General features: G+C 50.5%; 1 protein-coding gene across 6 annotated transcripts in view; it reads right to left on the bottom strand.

The window, feature by feature from the left end:
* AGAP1 (ArfGAP with GTPase domain, ankyrin repeat and PH domain 1) overlaps positions 1-16,958 on the bottom strand; it is a 510,942-nt gene that overhangs the window by 350,827 nt on the left and 143,157 nt on the right. The window lies entirely within an intron of this gene.

The following is a 16,958-nucleotide window of genomic DNA, read 5'->3' as shown; positions in this document are numbered from 1 at the left end:
CATCATTAGTTGAAAACCATTTGGGAATTTGTGTTCTGAATTACGTTAACCCTTACAGTCACAGAATGCAATGTGGACATAGCGGTACGCTTTTGGGAAGGTCATGTCATGACCCTAAAGAGTAAATTTTGGCTATGAAATGTTCCAGGGTCTCAGAAAGAAAGACCAAGTGTGTGGAGGTGCCATGGGACCAGTGGGAATTCAAGAGGGCTGCAAAACTTTTTGGGGAAAAAAAAAGTACATTCAACTTTAAATCTATATCAGGGTCCCAAGCTACAATGTTACAGAAGGTCAGCTCCAATTTCCCACACCAAACCAACCGCTGCTGTCCAAAACCTTCTTGTTTTATATTTCAGTTTTCTACGCAAAACCACCTTAGCCAAAGACACTGCTGGGTCTGCAGCTCAGCTCAGGCTGCCCGGTGTCCCCACACCCTGGCACTGACACCTGGCGCCCTCCCACCAGAGGAAGGAAAGAAAGATACAGGGGCCAAGGAGGACACAGGCTTGAGTTTGAAGTCCCGGGACGCCTGGCCTAACCGGAGACCTCTGCTTCCTTCTTGCAGGGGCCCAGGGACAGGGGTTGTCCGATGCCCGCGTGGTCCAGGCCACCTGGGCCCGGCCTCCCTCAAGCTCCTCTCTGTTCTCCCGAGAGCTGCCCACAGGGGCTTGATAAAAGACCCGCGCCAGGGTCTTAGCACAGAGGAGGGGTTCAACCTGTGCGTCATGGGGACTTGCGGCTTGGGTGACAGCTTCTGTAAGTCAGAAGATTAACAAGGACTTTGAAATGAAGGCTGGTATGATTACTAATTGTTCAACAGGAACAGTGGCTGCCACACTGGGCTGCTGAAATGAAGTGTCCCTGAGACAAAGACCCCAGGAACACAGGGAGCCGTGGCCCCATCACTAAAATGCCAGGTCATTGCCAAGGACACACAGCCTCCTGTCAGGGGCTCCTGGCACTTTTAAGCCGCAGTAAAACATTGTCATCCCAGGACAAAGTCAGAAACCTACATTTTGTAAGATTTAAAATTGTAAACAGAAAAAACAAAACAAAACAAAATAATGTGTCCTTATTTCAATACCCAATGAAACTGCAGAGTCTTTGAAAATGAAAATGTCAAAATAAAGATGTTTTATGTAAAGGTCCGAGTCAGAAATGGCTAGAAAAAATAAAATCAGAGGTTAAATCCATGGCCATTTTTCTGAGACGGGGTGTAGCCGTTTTTCTTACCGAAGCTTGAGCAGGCACATACATACATTAAAATGTAATTTCAAATTGACTATACTTCCGTTAAAATAAATTAACACAATATTGTAAATCGACCATACTTCAAGTTTCTTTTTAAAAAAAAGGTTAATTTCTACGATGCCGCTTAGATGCTGCAGATGAGCAACAACCACTATGAGTGAAAGTTAAGACAAAGCTGGAAACAAACAAGAAAATCCTCCTGGTTGAAATCGATTCTGAAAAAAACAGAGCCGGCTCAGGTATTTGCAGTTCACATGCTGCATTTCTGTCCGTCTTAGCTGGATATAATGGGGCCTGACAATTTTAATTTCATAAACAATGGTGAACAGTCAGCAGTATTTTTTAATTCATGGTGCAATTAATGTTTATCCTAAGAGATGGCTTGGTAATAGATGACGATGAATCCAGAAGGTTACTCCAGGGTGAGCAAGCAGAATTGTCTTCCCCTACTGCCCCTGCAGTTTGGCCAAAAAACCCGTAAGGTTGGCGGAGGAGTGGAGGCAGTGGGACCAGCAGGGCCCAGAGTCCACTCCATGTCTGTCACCCCAGCCCGTCCATCACCAACAGAGAAACATCACTCCACCTGGACTGAAGGAGTCACAGGGTGGGTGGGGACTCACGTGGCCCACTGCTCCTGGAGGGGCTTCCTGAGGACTGACTAAACACATCAAACAGGAGACAGTTAACAAACAGCACATCCCCGGGCGGAGGTGAAAATTCCTGCTTCAAATCCACACGCTGCACCAAACCCTGGGCCACTTTCTGCAAGTCACATAGCCTCTTTGGCCCTCACACCCCAGAATCTTCTCTTTTGGGAACACCCTTCCAAGCAGACCCCGGCTGGCTGGTGCGTGCGGCAGCCACGCCTCTCTCAATTTAATGGCCCGCGCTGACCAGAAGGGAGGTGTCAGAGACCCTGGTGCCCCGACATGGCCTTCGGAGAATGTGACCCTCGACTCAAGGCAGAAAAATCAAATCAAAACCAAAAGAGTTGGGATCCTTCTCTTTATAAGGTGGGAAGAGGGCTCATGGTCAGTTAGCATGAATGATCTATTCTTCCCCCACAAAGAGGTCTGCAGCCCTTGCACAGGAAATGGGCAGTGATTTCACGGTGCCACCACCAATTCTGCGGCTGCGTTACATGATTAAAATAAATACCGCCCATTAGGCTGTAATGTCCAGCAAATCTAATCACTGTCCTGGCAGAAGGTCTGCGGAGTCTGCTGGCAAACAGGGCTCCACGTCTCCTCCCTATGGGTTTCGTCTGGGGCCTCATGTCCAAGAGATGACGATGCAGGCAGCCAAGTGCCTGATGAGGGCCTCTCCCCATCATCACACCTGTGTCCCCCGTGCCCTCCAGGACCTGCTGGGACTTCCAGGCCCCTGTCACTGACATTCGGGGTCAATACTGCTCATGAGCCATGGATTAAAAATCGGCAAACAAAACAAAAAATTGCCAAAAAAAACAAACAAAAACTCCCTCCCCACTGGTCAGGCAGTGCCCATCACCACGTTGCCAGTCCTGGTCCCCCTCCCACGCATGCACCGTCTCCACCCGTCTCTCCTCTGTCCTCAGCATGAAAGAAGCCCCATTGGGTACACAGAAAGGGATTAAGACCTGAAGTCCACAGCAGAGGGGCTGGCGACGGTCACAGCCATCATCGGCACCTGGCCCGACAAGCGGCACAGCGTCTCTGCAGGAAGCTACCTCAGGCCCCGGCTCACGGAGGCCCCGGGAGACAGCTGCCTCCCTGCCCCTCTCCTCGCTCCCTGGGCTCGGTGCCCAGGGTCCTGTGCATACACGCGCACCTCACCTTCCTCTCCTTCCCCAGCGAGGGGCCCCCACGCAGCTGACCCTCTGCCCCCGGCAGCTCAGATGCACGCAGCACAGACACTGCGGTAACGGTGTGCAGGCTCGGGAGCAGACTGCACCCCTACAAAACAGGACACCCTGAACAAAACCCGCCTGGGCAGGGACGAGCCCCAGACAGGTTCAGTGCCACACGCCGAGCCTGAAGACTGGGCTACAGAGCGCGTGCCTCGGCCCACAGCCGAACAGCAGGTCACGAAGCAGAGACGCGGCCTGCAAACAAGTGCACGGAAGGTGGTCTGCGCGGTCCTCGAGTCACCTGACAGCAGCGGCGACCTCTGAGGAGGAAGAGGAGGCAGAGCGATATTCTTTTTCTCTTTTACTGATTCTGGTCCTGTTTCAATTCTCTACCAGGGGCATGTATGTTTTTGCAATAAGAAAAGGCAACAGAGACACTTTCTCAGACAGAAGTAGCTCCTTCTTACGCCTCTAAGAGCCAGGGGCGTGTGAGATGACTCATCCACGTGGCGATCCAAGTGGCAAAGTCAGAAGCCTTAAGTTGGCCTCAGTGTCTGAAGCATCAAATTAGGGAGGAAACACCAGGAGATGGTCCCCGTTATCACTGGACTTCTTATTCCCCAGACTATGACTGTCAGAGACCCTTAGCTGGTTCTGAAGTTATAAGGCCCGTTTAACAATAAAAGAATAGAAATGGAACTTATATATATATATATATATATATATATACATTCATTCCCCAACTGCGGGGGCACCATATCCCCTATCAGGAACGTCCCCGCACATCACACCCAGTTCAGTGTCGCCGCGGAGACACAGGCCACAGGGGAGGGCGGTTCCCTGTATTGACACTGTGCAGATTTAACTGGGAGGCGGGAATCTGGGTCCCCACACATCCTGGCACCTGCTCACTCGGGCAATCTGTCCTCTGTGTCTGAGCTGTGTATGCTTTCCAACGACACAGCAGCTCTCAGGAGGGAAGGAGACCCATGTGCACACACACAGGGCAGGTATGCAGGGACAGCTGGACACCTCCCCGACGGTCCGAAGGAGACGCCAAATATCTCCCCAAGACCAGGTCAGGTTCCCCAGCCGTCTTCTTGGTTCCCAGGGCCGTTTGTTCCACTTTCGTCAGACATACGCAACTGCTGACAACCTACCTCTCCCCTCCCTCAGTGAGCCGTGGTCAGCAGCAGAGACACTGGCCTTGCCCATGGGGCGCCCCAGCTGGACGTGCTGGCAGGAAATTAGGCACCCAGCGCCTAGCCCTCAGGGCCTGGGTTCCCCGGAAAGGCGCAGACGCGGGAGCAGAGCTGGGGCAGGCGGAGAAGACTCTCCCAGTACATAGCCCCCGTCCCGGTGCCCTGGCGCTCTCACAGGAGGGCTCCGAGGTCCCAAGCTCACAGCTTAACCAGAGAAAACCCAGCAGTGAGAGGCTCCCAAGAAGGCTTATGGCAGGTTTAAAATAGCCACGAATCCAAGCCAAGCCCTAGGCCCAGACTCCAAGTGTTTACACGGCTGGATTTAGAACTCTGAAAATAAAACCCTTGATTTGGACGTCTCAAACCAATACTCAAACTGGACTGGAGGGGAAGAAAAATCACAAGCTAAGAAAAAACTCACTGACTTCACCCAAAGATGGAGCAAGAGTGATCAAAACTCAAGACCAGCACACCCGCCCCAAGCCGACCCGAGGCCGCCAGGCAGGGACGCCGGGGGCTCTTCCAGCAGGGGCTCCGGCATCTGGCCCGGCAGCAGGGCTGTGGTCAGCCTCAGGCCCTCCTGCCTGCCCCGCCCCGCCCACCCTCCCTCCCAGCCTAGGGACGAGGAATAAACCGCGTTCCTTCCTGGTTCTCGCTTTTAAGTTAAACTAAATCTTGTGCCTAAAGGTCTCAAGTGCACAACATCACATGCTCCAACATGAGCCCCGCCTCCAGAACTAGACGGCGCCTAGAGAGCCAGGCCCACAGCGGGGCAGGGAGGGGGGCGAGGGGGCCTGCAGCTGTCCCAGGAGCCCACCTGCCTGGGCCTGTCCTTTAAAAGGCCAGGTGCTCTCACCTTTAACAGGGTGGGGTGGGGGAGAGGGGGTCAAATTCCCTTTGGGCTCTGACTTGCCAGGGCCCTTTGTTTTAGAAGCCTGTCAGTCAGTCCTCAGAGCCAGGAAAGTAAAGATGGGCCGAGCGTGGGGCAGGAAGTGAGATCGCTCCTCCTCCGAGGAAGAAGCAAGAGGGGCGCCTCGGGACCCACCAGTGGCTGAAAAGCAGGGACAACACCTCGTGAAACCCAGCGAGGAGTGAGACCCTGGGGCTCCCATCACCTGTGCGTTTACTGCAGGCCCACCTTCATCAGACACAGACAACCGCTGACAGGGTTACCACCAGATAAAGTCAGCCCAGGGAAAACAGTAAACAGCTTTTTCAAACACGGTCAATACGCCACTGCGCACCCTTCAGTGCGTCACACAGTCTGGAAAGCAAAATATCCAGCCTGACATCTCAGCTCCGAAAACTCCAGGCGGTGGTGCACACGTCCAGCTCACTGCCCCCCTGCTCGGACGGCACGGGGCTCGGCCCCGCCAGGCGGGACTCCACAGGTGTGATCACACACGCGCACTGGCACGGGCATCCACCAGCCTCCCAGCTCTCCCAACCCTCCTCTCCCCTACAATCTCGGAAAAGCAGGAATCAAGGGAATACAGGGAAACGATACTAACCTCTCCTGGCTTGGGTTTGAGATGGAGGAGTCAGGGACCAGCCCTGTAGCGGGCCTGCCAGTCTGAGGCCCAGAAATTACGTCTCTGAAATAAATGACAATTGGGGGGCACAGCAGCACAACAGACCTGAGACGCCAGACCTACCCAGGCCGACACCTCAGCCCCACGCAGTCCCCCCCCACGGCGCACGGACACACCACGTGTCCCTGCGCACACACTCCACCTGTCCCTGTGTGGTCCCCAATGTGGGGTCTGGGGCTGCACAGAGACCCGCTCAGGTCCGCTAAACCGAGCCCATTAACAAAGGCACCTGATACCGTGTCAGAGTCAGCCTAAGAAGCATGGCCATCTCCGGCTGTGTCCCCCCAGGGGCCGGGACAGGGAGGACACAGCGACCTCACTTTTCCCACCACTTACTCTAGGTCCCAAGAGCCCAGGACTGTCCCAGTGTGGCGGGAAGGGAGGGTGAAGGCAGGCCGTTAGCGATGGGGCGGCCGCCGGCTCCTCTCTCAGCCTTCCTGTCTCTCTACACAGATAGCTCTCCGCAGAGAACCCATCAGCCCTATTGATCCGAGGTTGCTGGAATCAGTGAGTCAACATAAGCAAAGTGCTTCCAGCAGAGACCAGCCTGGTACACACTACGCCACAGGCTGCTGCCGCCTGACTGTGACACAGCCACACAAGTCTAGAGAAGCACCCAGCCTGCTCCCCAAACAGCAGGTTTGCTGCCAGGAACACCAGGCTGCAGGGCAGGAGAGGGGACCCAGGACAGCCCCACTGCCCCCCCTTTTCCCCCCACACCTGAATGCCCTGAAGCCCATCCCTCCACTGCAAGAGCTGGGCATGCTGGAAGACCCCATCCCTTGAAATCATGGTTTCCATCTCAGCAGCAGCAGCCCCTGGTCCCAGTCCCAACGGGCAGGAGCCGTTTCACACTCAGGCAGGACAAAAACCTCAACATAAAGAAAGGGCCCCGTCCAGGCCTCCACGCCCACCCGGAACTGGAAATGCTCTTCATGACAGATGCTCGTGGAGCCCGGGGCTGGAGGTGGTGGGATCTGATCTCTCTGGAGGCAGCCTGCATCTGCTGGACACACAGAGGACCCGGGGAGAGGCAGAAAGCTGCAGTGCGTCTGAAGCAGAGGGGCTGTCAACGTGAAAGGCAGCTGAGCTGTGGGACCCTTCCTGGCCCCTAGAACCGGGGAAAGAAGGGACAGGAATAGTGTTCCACATGCACAGCCAGGACCCCACACTCCAACAGGCACACGGAGGAAACCCAACCATCCACAGACCCCAAAGCCAGGATGCCGTTCAGATCTGAGTGTCGGAGGACGGGGGTTGGAGGGGAAATCCAGGAACATCCTCTGACCACCGAGAGCCTAACTCCTGGGAATGCATGCCTCCCTCCAAAGAGATGCTTAATGACTGGAATCCTTCTGACCTCCCTCCCTCGCGTCTGTCTGTCAGTACCCCAGATAAATCTCTGGCTACATCCCGGGAATGAAGAGAACATTCCTGTGTATTTTGGAAGAACTGAAAAGCTGACAGCTCATCTAAACAAATAAACCATGTTTCAAGTGCTGGTCACCACATATAACATGATTTTATCTGTGTGTTTTATCAAACTGTAACTGACATGCGCCAAGTACACTGAAGTTTGGAAACTCACCTGAAATGGATTTTAAGCTAGTATCTAAGATGAGCAACCTTTCCAGGATTTACTTGGCATTATATACACAAGCCATATTATCACCCCGAAGGCACGTCTATACAAATGAGAGCCAGGCGTCAGAGGCCTGCCCGAGGGACGAAATTCCAGGACAGAAAAGCCACCAGGGAAGCTGAGACTGAAAGCGTAACTTGGCGAGATGGACCTCAGGACTTAATCTCCCTCCGAAGGATCGAGATCTATCTAAAGACTGTAAAGAAAAGGAAAACGCCACAAAAATCTCCTGCAGGGTAGGAAACGAAGGGACCCAGGAGTGCAAATCTGTGTGACAGCACGTCCCTGGATTCTTCTTCGGGGAACAGGGTGCACTTTCAGAGCTGGGATTCATCCCTTCACTGGACAGAGGCTGTCATCAGCCCCACCCACCTGACCTTTAACCCGCAGGTCTTACAAGCGACCCCGTAAGTAATTATGTCTTCACGATTCAGCAGGACCCAGTAGAGGAGGGATCAGGGAAGGTGGTTATTCAGAAAGCTTTCCTTTGAACCAGAATCTAGACGTCACAGGTGAATCTGCCCATCAGTGAGCGTGTCCAAGCCTCCGGCAGGCGCTGCCAATCTGCAAGTATTCTTTGCAAAGGGGCAGTGAGTGGGCTGCAAACCTCAGCACGGGCCCCTGTCACTTCCCAGCTTCTTGGCCGACCTCGTAAGTTACTCATGCATTTTTACATTTTAACTCATTTAAACATTAAATACTGAATGTATTATTTCATAATTTATAAAATGTCTATTTATATAAATTATGAATACTAAGTATTAAATTTTAATCAAAATTTTAAATATATATGTTTGGGAGAGATAAAAGACGCAAGCACGTTTCAAAAAAATAAAAATAAACCAATGAAACCCCAAACTGTCACTTCTTTCCAAGGGGTCATTATTTTTACCCATTTCACCTTAAACAGAAGAAATTATTTTTCATTTTAAAGGAGAGAAAGATTTCTCACATACATAGAACCTCACTTTCCATGCTGGCCAGGGTGACAGGACTTCCACCCAGAGCAGCTCCTGTCGTTTGGGGGGGAGGGGAGGGGAGGGGTCACCACCCGGGAGGCAGCAGCAGCCCTGGGGACACAGCGCGCTCACCCGTTATCCCTCACCACCAGCCCAGGTCGAGTGCGCGTACCGCTTCTTCCTTCCCGGGTGAGGACACGGAGGCACAGAGAGGTGAGACTACGCGCTCAAGGACACCTCCCGAAAACGGCAAAACCTGGCGTCCAGCTCAGGACGCCTCATCCTCTGCCAACCAGCGGCACGGACTCGAAGGCCAGCTTGAAAGGGCTTCACACACACCTGCCACTGTCCCTAGAGGAACACCCAGAAACCAAACCCAGCGGAGCGTATCACGGGCTAAAGCAGCACACTGGCGAGCCGCCGCGGCAGACACGCCTCGGTGTGCACGTCGGTGGAAAGCAACACATTTCACCAAGACTCCAATTCTGAACCGATCTGCCTGTTAGCAAACTGCTCTTGAGAGTCCGTGATCCGCCGGAGCCGCCGGGCGCGGTATTTGTCAGGCGCCGGCCAGCGCCGACGGCGGACGGAAAAGCTGCAACGAGTCTGCGACGCTTCTATGGTATTTGTCGTTTACTCTCGTCTCATGAACTTGAGATCTCAGTTTGAGGAGGGGTGGGGGCAACGCCCTTCAAACTCTAACAGGTCTTTACGAAGACAAGGCCCCCCCCAATGTGGGTCTGCGTGCGTCTGGCCATCTGGGGGAAGGAGGTGGACAAGGCAGTTAAAGGAGGCCCAGAGCGCCAGGCCGGAAGTGACTCTCCCTCTGCTGCAGTGTGTGCTTTCTACCTGGGGTGGGGGGCCGGCGGGAGAGATGTGATGGCGCCAAAACCTGCAAAGAGGCCAGCGGACTGACCATGTGAAAGGAGGACAGACAGCAGCCGTGGGCACGGGTCATCTCATCTGGTGCCCGCAGCCCTGGTAACAGCGCAGGCGCACAGACGGGGGTGCGCAGGGGGATGATTCGGAGCAGAGCCTCTGGGGGCTGTCGCCGCCCTTCCCACTGGGTGCCCGCTCTTCTCAAGGAGGCCTGGACACGACAACCTGCCGTCAGAACAAACATGCCCTACATGGTGAATTCCCTGTGGGGACTCGCTCCGGGATGCTCCTTTGAAGGTGCGCTGCCCAGCTCGGAACCAGTCAGTGGATGTCACCTGCCCCCAGGGCAAAGACAAGCCCCCGAGAGATGCCTGAGAGGAACACGGGTCCAATGACGCCATCTGTAACACTGTGTAAGGAAACCCGAAAATGTGACAACATGGGATGCTTCAAATGACCCTGCGTGTCACCGCAGTCAGAACTCACTGCTCTGAGGGCCGCAGGTCACGGCCAAGAGAGGCATCAACCACCGATCGATACAACAGGAAGAGGGCGGCCGCCAGGGATGCAGACGACTGCAGTTCAGGCCACACGCTCTCCGGGAGGAAAGCAGAAGCGGGCCTCATGAGAGGCAGGGTGCGGACGCGGCACTCAGAATGGCTTTCGGAAATCAACCCGCATTTGGCTCATGTCAAGAAGGAAATGAATCCATAAGCTAAAAATGGAATTCACTCTTCCAGCTACACGAATAAAGAGACAATAAAGAGAAAAAAAGAATAAGATGAAAAAAGATAACTCTTTTCTCCCCATTTATAAATTGAAGGTACAATGGTCAACAATTTCAAAAGAAGTAGTTAAACTGCAGATCATTAGAAAATACGGGATGAAGGAGCGAGAACAAAATGCAAGGTTAATTCACACTTGCAGCTTTGGCAATGCACTCACCTGACCTGGGCAAATTTACATCTCAGAACACCTGTAAGCCAAGCCGTCCCACGTAGCTGGTATGTTCCATCTTTTGCAAAACATACTACAGACAATCATCCTAAAGCAAAGCTATTGGGTCAAAGAGTTTTTAGGACTTGCTTTCACATGCATTCTGGCCTCCTTGACAATCAGCCACGGTGACTGTCAACACCTACTTAAATAAATAAGGTGGGGGGCAGGGCAGTGAAGCGCCTTCTCAGGGTGCTTTGCAAGCCTAAACTGGCAGCCAAGACCAAACCCATTCCACTGATGGGGGATGCTGCACCATCCCCACGTGGTAGCTTTAAAAGTCATCCCTGATAAACAGAACATTCTTTCCGGCTACCATCATCGTCATGACTCACATACCTGAAGTCAGCTTTCGAGGCAAGGACGCTAAAGAAAGCAGTCAAGAAAGCGGCACAGGCTGGGAGAGAATCAGATGAAGGTCACACTAGGACATCACCCACCGCCTTGAGGACAAGAGGACAAGTGGCATCAGTACCCAGATGGCTCAAGAGGAGCCCGAGAAGCACGAGCCGTGGGGGCAGCTGCCGGGAGGGAGGGACGGATTGCTTCTGGCTGCCAGGCTGCGATCCTCCTAAATCTCAGCTCAGCCAGCTGAGTACAGCAGGAGCCTCACGCGGGGCCACGTGGGGGAGGCAGGCGCTCACCACAAAGAGCGCAAATGCACCTCCTGTTCTGTAAGTCTGAGGGAAAGTTTCTGCTGAGAGACCAGGTACAAAAGTCATCAAAACCCTAGGTCCTAAAAGGACTCTCGACCTTAAAATCTAACACGGGGCTTTGAGACCACCAATTCTAAGCCCCCAGACAACAAACACAGCACCCCTTCCAACATTCCCTGACTAGCCTGTGCTTGGAAGCCTCCATGGAAAGAGGCAGCCAGCTCCAACTGAGAAGTGCCTTCTCAACTCTGAGTCAAACTTTCCCTAACGCATCTCACTAGTCTGGGTCCTTCTTCTGTTTGCTTCTTGAGAACTGGGTGACACGTCTGCAGGTTCCCCTTCCAAGTTAAAGATCCTCAAGTGTCTTTCCTGATCTGGTCTTCCATAAGCCACACCAGGAAAGCAGATCAGGCCTCCTGAAGTCTGAAGTGAGACAGGTCAGACTCTCAGGACTTGGGATTCTAGTTTGGGAACTAAAATAACCAGAATGACAGACGCAAGTATCTCGGGGCTATGGGTGAGCTGGGGGGCACCAGGGAGACAAAGCCTGCCTTGCTCAGTCCACCACTCCACCCATGACCGTGCCTGCGTCTAAGGTAGCAGGACTGAAGCTGCAGGAAACAAGTCACAAGTGTGTATCCCCAAGTCCGAAATCCTGTTACATATATCTTGCAGACCAACCGCTTTTTCCATTGTTTGAAAGCCCCTGCTAATTGGAACAGGAAAGTACAAAGTGGATAAACGCCCGCCATCCCCCTACCCCTATCAAGTGGCGTCTGAATAATTCGGATCTGATGTAAGAACTAGAGAGGGCAGGAGCTGCATCACAGAGGCCGGAGGCATTGTTTACAGTCAATTCTTAAGTGTTGGACAGTCAGCAGCGTGGCTGAAAGAAGCCCTTGCGATGACAGGCACAGAGGGCGCGAGGGGACGCAAGATTCCCTTTGACAAGCGTCCACTGAGATGAATCTGTATTCCACTGGTACCCAAAGACAGCCCACGGGATAACGGGAGTGGTCCTAAGTGTTGACCGAATGACTGTTACACTGAGTCATGCAAAATCTCACACCTGCTGGTCACACCGGAGATAGTTACAAAGCGTGGATCTATTCTCAGCATATAGGAAAGCAAGTCTCCTTTCCCTTTTCCTTCCCACCAACTGGAGTGCCTCTTAAAATCATCTTCACGTGTTAGGTAAGTAGAAGCCAGAGGACCCCTTCGCGAGCCCAGCTGGCACGCCCTGGTACCGAAGGAGGGAACAGAGATGCCCATCCTCCAGCCCAGGACGCTGCTTTCTTTTGTAAGCTTTCTGAGTCTTTAGATGCACTAGTTTGAATTGAAAACCAACACTAAAAGGAAATTAACAAGAGATGATAAGAAAACAAAGTGTCAAGATGCATCTTTGCGTTAAAACCAGCCAAACGACTGTATGTGCGCTAAGATTTTTTAAAGTGTAGAAGCATCTACATTAAGTAAACTAACAGGAGAAAAGAGAACAGATGTGAACGCCTACATCAACAGAGACAACAGGAGAAACAAGTCCTAAGAACGTAACCCACAGACAAGCAAGTATCATCACCACAGCGGACTCTAGTTTGAGCTGAACAAAGCCTGGACCAAAACGATGGCGGGCAGATGGTCCTTCCTCTCAAAATGATGCAGAGACAGTAATCGCCCTTCTTTTTGCTAATCTGTTGACCTTAATACCAATTCTGTTCATCACCTGGGGATACAACTGCAGCTGTACACACTTCATCTCAACCACTGTCCTAAATAAATAAAACCTGTTCTTTTTCATTATTTTTCCCATTGTGTCATTTTAAATGAATATAATTTTTCAAATAATTACAGAAAAGAATAACAATAGTCTAAAGGAGAGTTCCCATCGAAAACAAAAACTTTGCGCCAAAAAAAAAGAAAAGCAAAAACAAAAAAACCTCGTGGAAACCATAACATCCTTTTAATGCTTGACACTGGCATTAGTCATACAGATCTAAGGAAAAGTTATGACTTGTTATGAGTTAACTATAGAAATCCCAACCATCTTGCTGGTGGAGAATCTCCTCTTTCTACCTGGCAAACTCCTACCGATCCTGTAAGACCCAGATCATTTATCCCTCCTTGAGGCTTTCATTAACTCCTTCCCCTGCTCAAGGAAATTTGCTCTTTTTTTTAATCTCCCCCTACCTCCTCTCAATTCCTCCAACATTACAAGCTTATGTGCCAAGCAAGTGCATTTAATTCCTCAATACAAGGAGGAATGCTACAGGGTTCATTCATGCCCAGGAGGGACTCACTGACTGTCAGACCTGGCTGACATGTAAATGCGATTACTGCTACACACCAGGACTAGTGCTCCAATGGCGGTGCGCTGTGCAGAGAAATACAGCCACACCTTCCTCTAAGTAGCCCATGAAGCTGTGATCCACTGTGCTCCACCTGCCCCAACAGGCTCCAGACCTACGAGATCAGGAACTGTGCCTTAGTATATACCCCAGCTCTCGGCTCTTGCTGCAGAACATACCACAGAAACTCAATAAGTGCCTATTAACGCAACAGAAAAACAACTAAAAATACACATTGTCATATCAGCGCTGTATAGCTGGGCTTGAGACTTCCAAGTAAAAGTATTTACTTGTGTAACCAACCAGATGGCTGCAATGGGCCCACGCTAAAACTGGAGGACTTTTTTTTAGTAGATGTACTTTTGAACATTCCTTTGGGGACAGGATATTCCAAGCCCAGGCTGACATAAAGAAAGATGCTAACAGGTGAATATGCTGAAACACGGGCTCCAACTTGATAAAATAAACATGGCAAGGCATAGTCCAAGCTCCCCACGCCGGCTCAGAGGGTCTCTGGCTGACCAGAGCAGCTCTGCCCGCATCCCAAGAGGGCTGCTCTGTCTCCAGAAAAACAGCTCAACCTTTTAACAAAAAGAATGGGGATTTTCCTAAATTACTACCTGGAGTCATTTATTTTAAAAAAACAAAAGTGAATTTCAAAACCCTGAATATATAATTAACTCAAAATGTCTCAAATGAGAAACTCTGAGCTACATCCTTTCATCTTTTTTTTTTTAACATCCTTTCTTTGAAACCCCTTATGTCCTTCTTAGCAACAAATCAAGCTTAGAAATAAAAATGTATCAAGTTATTTCGGTCATTTCACTGCTGCTTCCTCTCGCCACTGAAGTTTTTTTTTTTTAAACTATAAAACAGTCTATCATGCTACACAAATTGAGTGATACAAATTAAGGGAATCAAAAACTAAAGAACAAAACCACTCATAGAAATGTGCTGTCAAAAATCAGTTGTAAATTACTAATTTAAAAAGCTAACCTCAGTCAGGGCTATCAGTGAATCACTTTATTGCTGTAATCAGTCCTCCTGGACAGTAGCAGAACACCCTGAAAAGCACACGCAGTCCTGGACTGGCATTGCCTGCAGCTGGTTCCAAGCAGGGTCAGCAGGCTGGCCGGATGCAGGGGGCACGTGCCAGAGAGTGACAGCCTACAGTGTAACTGATCACTTATTTGTCTTTCTTTGCATTAAATTATACTTGTGTCAACAGACTCTGCCCTAAGACATGCGTATCAGGTAACAGAAAGCGGCCCTTGATTTGACATAAGGCCTCTATGAAACATTCTAGGGCTTGCTAACAATTACAAACCTTACAGCGAGCAGCAGCCCTGGAACTCTGAGAGGCACCTGTTAGACATCACAGGTGAGGAAGAGGAGATGCCCCAACAGACGAGAACCAATGGGGCTTAAAGAGCATGAGACAATCATCCAACAAAGGTAGGAGCTTCAATCCCTTCCTCCTAATGCCCTGAATTAGGATTACAAGAAACCCAGAGATACGTGCTGAGGGCACCTGTGATTCTCTAATAAGACCCCAACCATCTTGCAAAGGTACCTGTCTAAGACTACGCATCACTTCTAAGGAGAGGCCAAGTACACCATATAATGTAACAATGAATTAGTCTGTTACTCTCCTGTAGTCAGTTCAAATATTTAACAGCTGAGTGTAACAGTCTTTGCTGTACACCTGAAGCTAGCATTGTAAGTAAACCACATTTCAATACATTTTTTTAAAATTTTAACAGCCGTGAAGAGTCTAATGCAAGGAAAACCAGTCCCAGATGATGTTTCCTCTAACCCCCTTCAGACTTGAAAGGATGTCTAATTCTGAGACACTGTAAAGGCTGAGATTTAAAGAAAGCGAGTGATATCGCTCATGGCATGTATCACAAGTCTGCAACAGCTTACGTGTAACTCTGAAATCCAGAAAGGTCCGAAAACGGAAGCTTTATTCACAAGTGTTTAGCAGCCTCTTGGTGGCAAAACACATCTGTCATACTGAGTGCGAGTGTCTCAGGCTTTGCCACATTTTGTGAGCGTCTGATTACAGGGTGGTGCTGCCAGACCGCACAGGCAGTGTTCCGTCACACACACCTTTACCTTCCTAAAACCCAGACTGTCCAAGTCCTGCAAACCCACCCGGCCCCACGGTTGAAGGCTCTGGGGACCTACACCCTACAGACATTCACAGGGAAAGTGAGCTTTGGTTCCACTGCACCTGAATGTTACCTGACAGAACTGCACCCTGAACTCAAGACCTCACTTAAACAGCACCTCAACTTTGAGTACTCCACGTCCTAGGAAGCGATTGCATAAAACGTGGAAAGCAGATGATAGACTGGGAAGACCTGAAGCCGTGGGGCTGCAGCCTTTACCTGTAATAGATACTGGCCTTACAAAAATCTTGAGAACACCGACATTTCAGGCATTTTAGCCAAAGGCAGGTGAAGGGGGTAGTTTTGCGATTACCTAGAACTTTAGAATAAAGGAAGGCCCTGGGGTTCAGACTGTGCCGTAACCTACCCTGCTATCACTCGGTTTTTCTCCACAACCCACGTTGTTACCGTTACGTCAGACACCAGACTAATTCCACCCTGACAAGGACCAGCCACAGGGGACAAACCAACCCAGTATTATTTTAATTATTGCTATTAGTATCATCACATACTGCCCTAGAGGGCAAAATTCCAATACACTTCACACCTTTACCATTCCAAATCCACCATCAATCCATCTGACAGGAAACACCCAAACCCCAATGCTTTTAACCTGAATCAGCGCTGACCACAGGGAACCACTCTCCTCCTAAGCAGCTCTGTGCCGTCTCCCTCTCCCGCTCTCTGAGCTGTATTTGTCCGGAACCCAGGCAGCTAATTACTATTTTCGACAAAGCCCATGAGAACAAAGATGCAAGCCTGCTATTACAGGAAGCACTGCTGCCTGCCTATCTGAACTTCCCCCGAATGCAAGTGACGGCAGCGGCCACTTCATACAAGCCCTGTATCTTAACAAAATAACGCACATTAGTTTTAAAAAAATATTTTAAGAGCATATGAGAAGAGATGGAATAATGGTTGGAGTCAAGCACAGCGCCTTCTAAAGTAAGTATTCCAAGGCAGGTTAAAACAAGATGTGTGCAGCAAGTTAAACTAATTCACGCCAGGCAACAGAGAACGTTGTTACATCCTCATTAATGAACTCAGATTTTAAACACTATCTGCACATTCAATTGCTTTCTTTCAAATACTTTCTGTCCAATTCTGAGGATCAGTGGGGGCACACTGGAACATGACATCATCTGTCTTCAGTTTAACCTTTAAAGTACTTCAGTGAGGTCAGTGGTTTCTTTGTATTGGCTGGTTTTAACACACAGCTTTGGCAGTCGGTTCACCTGTAAGGTCCACTAAGGAGGCACTCACTCTCCAGGGCTGGTGAGTTAGCAGCTGAAAATCTTCAACTAAAAGCCCACACTGCGTGTTTCAACGGCCTTAATCTCTATCATCAGAGGAGTTTTGGTAACTAGCAGAAGGTGCAGTTACTAACGGTTTTTCAGTGGTGAGCTAAGCGCACCTGGACAGTGTCTTTAGGCA

This window comes from Vicugna pacos, chromosome 5 (assembly GCF_048564905.1).
Source record: "Vicugna pacos chromosome 5, VicPac4, whole genome shotgun sequence".
NCBI classification, from domain to species: Eukaryota; Metazoa; Chordata; class Mammalia; order Artiodactyla; family Camelidae; genus Vicugna; species Vicugna pacos.
This window is presented reverse-complemented; position numbering and strand designations above follow the sequence as displayed.